Raw genomic sequence first — 3,399 nt, 5'->3', positions numbered from 1 at the left:
GGCGGTGGTGCCTCCGGAGTCGAACTATAACACATCTGTGGTCGATCTGAAGTGGAATTCTTTTTCGGGCTTATTACAGATGTCCATGTATTGCAGTAGCTACTTACCATCAGGTGAACTGCATACGCATTTGCAACCTCTGTATCATAAAAAAATATATTAAGAAATAATAACGATATATAAAAGAAAAAACGAATCATTTTAATATTTCAACCGAGATTATTCACAGAACTTCCGCTTATTAAATATACCTAGAATAAAATTAATGTAGACCGTATAGTGTCTAGTTAATATGTACATTTGTACATAATTTCACAAAGGGCCGAAGCAAAAGGGAATCGCGTCGCCTTACGTTTGAAATATTTTAGAGAAATCCTTCCTTCTCGCTGTAATGAGTGTCATATTCGGAACGGACGGTCTGCAAAAAAATGTTTGGTTTTTGTTATTTTATTTAAATAAATATATTTTTTGTCTAATTATTTTTAGTAAACTAAATAGGAAATTAGCTTGTAATCTTTCTGATGGTGAATGAAGTTATATATTGAGTTAAACTGGTAAACAATAATTGTGATGAGAAGCAATTGCTACTAACGTAAATATTAACTGTGAGAGGGTTTACATCTATCCATTATGATAATTGTTATTTTAGCAACAGCTCTTTGGTAACCTAGTACCTAAGACAAACCTGCACGCGGGTTATTAGGATACTTTTCAATTGTGAACCAATATATATCTTTTATTGTAATAAATAAATAAAAAAATGTATTGTATTGTATATATGAAGGTTGAGGAACTTATTTTACTTCGATTGCGGAGGCACCCCAACTATTTCTGTCTTATAAAAGTAAAAGGCTAATGTGTTGTAAGAGATGTGTAAATAAGAGAATTGTGTAACTATAGGAGCGTGGGCGACACATTTTTAGCTATATATTTTTTTCTATAATACTGCCAAATCAAAAATTAAAATCCATCCCTAGAATTGAAAAGAATAAAATAATTAGTGCTAATTTAGGTCTGTAACAGATGATTGTTATGCTAGAATATTAATGTATCCTTAAAAAAATATATTGGCAGCGGTGGGATTCGAACCCACGCCTCCGAAGAGACTGGTGCCTTAAACCAGCGCCTTAGACCGCTCGGCCACGCTACCCATGTTGTGGGTACTCTTAAAAAAGAATCTGTAAGTAATTTTGAAAAAACAATAGAATAAAAATATGTCTATGTGACATTTTATTAAACTTATTATATTTTTTGTCTTATTCTGATAGTTTACAAAGTGCTTTACTCTTTCCACTGTTTACAATATCTATAATACGTTTTTATTACATCCAACATGTAAGAAAATTTTGTTTTAAAAATGTACCAAAAAATATTCATATATTTTGAAAAAATATTGCTGCATTATTTTCTCTTGAAACGAGAAATACTTAAAAATCACTTTTTGGAAAATATTCTAGAGAACATTTTTTAGCTTGTCTTTAACAAATCAAAAATTATCATAACAAGGAGTATAATAAAATTTTTAACATAAAGGTATTTACATTTTTCGACCAAACCCTTTTCACTGCAACAAGTTAATAAAATAAAAAAATAAAACTTATTTAATTTTAAAAATATTAAAAAAAAATAATATTGGCAGCGGTGGGATTCGAACCCACGCCTCCGAAGAGACTGGTGCCTTAAACCAGCGCCTTAGACCGCTCGGCCACGCTACCCATGTTGGCAAACTCTATCAACCGCGACTCTATCTCCACAAGTCAACAGACTATAAATAGACTTTCAGAGATTTGTGTTCCCAATGTATTAGAGACTTTACTAATAGCCATTTTTTAGCTATTAATAACAACTTATTTTTCACTCTACATGTTGACTCTATTTTCTATTTCTTAATAAAATGAGGCCTGGGTCAGTGTTTATCAAGCTTTTATTTATTTCTTTATAATTAAAGCTTATAAAACAAAATTCAAAAAGTTTTACGTGTTAACGTTGAAAATATTTTAAAGAGAGACGAAAAAATGTAAGTATAATAAGTAAAAAAAATAAAATTATATTTTAACTTATTTTTTAAATATTTTAGTTGTTTTAACAATATACTCATTTTCTCCCATTTTGCTTAGGGATCACACATACATTATATTTAAAACTTTAAAATCGGGTTACTAGTACAATACTTGATCTACTCTTATGCATAATATTATATCCATGCGTATCATTCATACGTGATTTACATTAAATTATTGTTTATGATGTAAAATGACTTAAACTGCTGATAATGCACGTGACACTATTTATAGTTAATATCAATAGCATTGCGTTTTATATGAAACATATTTATAACGTGTGTCATATTATTGTAGGTAGTTGTAGTTATGTAAGATAACATAGAAATATTATAATTTGAATTAAAAGATTGGACTATGTGCGGTGGCACCACCGCCACATCTTTTATGCAGACGTTCATGAGCGACAGTAGCCACCAATTATAATGTGAACTACATCTTCTTTTACTACTAAGTTCTTTTACTACTAAGTTTGTCAATGATAACCTTCGATGGCTTGCCTGTTATGTAGGTATTAGATTCTTTTTTTATTAAATTTAAGTAAAAAAATAACATGCAATTTACTCGATATAATACCCCAAAATGTGGTTTGAGTTCTCAGGTCAGCCACAGATTCATTGCCTTAAGTAAGCTATCATTTAAATCAGAACACAGCCCTAAACTCCGACATGATAACGTAAGTCCTAAACAAAGTTTGAATCTTGAAAGGTTATTAATACAATTATTATTTTCCTACACTAAAATATGAAATAACTAACGGTTCTAAAGTTCTCAAGGGGGAGTGAAGTCTATTCGCATTTGGTCAGCTGTGGACTACGGCTGAAATCCCACTCACTCAAAGAGATAATTCTGGTTCAGCAGTGGGACAGTGATGAGTTAACGTGGTAATAATTTGCCATAATATTATAATGGTAAAAATGAAGGCATTTTTTTTAAATTATCTGTCAAACATAATAATAGTAAAAAGTAGCTAATTTTTGTGCCGACCCTCCCACCACTACACACGACACATCCGAAGTGTAGCGACGTGTAAAATCTGCATTTCTTTGAGATGCACTTGTACCCCCCCTCCTCTCAGGCAAAGAGGGCTCTACTTCTCGCTTTGAGTCGCGACTCCTAGGTTTTGTTGCGCTAGCTGCTAGCTGCTAGGTGTTTTGTTTTGTACGCGTCTACAATTGCCATTGTTTTCCCCGAATTTTTATCTCTTTTTTATCTTTTTATTTACGGGTGGGGTTTTTGGGTTAGGTTATTTATGGTTTTGTTGGACACTATATGGGTACGTAATTTTAATCTTTGAACGTTTACATTCTTTGCTAAATATTACGTTTTTAATTTTTAT

The 3,399-nt window shown here is 31.6% G+C and overlaps 2 non-coding genes across 2 annotated transcripts; both read right to left on the bottom strand.

Annotated features, from left to right (window-relative positions):
- Positions 1–1,068: 1,068 nt before the first annotated feature.
- On the bottom strand, positions 1,069–1,150 carry TRNAL-AAG (transfer RNA leucine (anticodon AAG)). The gene has a single exon. It is a non-coding gene; the product is annotated as a tRNA-Leu (tRNA).
- Positions 1,151–1,633: 483 nt separating this feature from the next.
- On the bottom strand, positions 1,634–1,715 carry TRNAL-AAG (transfer RNA leucine (anticodon AAG)). The gene has a single exon. It is a non-coding gene; the product is annotated as a tRNA-Leu (tRNA).
- Between the last annotated feature and the right edge of the window lie 1,684 nt (positions 1,716–3,399).

Source organism: Epargyreus clarus, unplaced genomic scaffold (genome assembly GCF_041222505.1).
Source record: "Epargyreus clarus isolate Ecla_fem2 unplaced genomic scaffold, WU_Ecla_fem_2.2 ptg000012l, whole genome shotgun sequence".
In the NCBI taxonomy this organism is placed as follows: Eukaryota; Metazoa; Arthropoda; class Insecta; order Lepidoptera; family Hesperiidae; genus Epargyreus; species Epargyreus clarus.
Note: the sequence above shows the minus strand (reverse complement) of the source record. Positions and strands in the feature narration are given on the sequence as shown.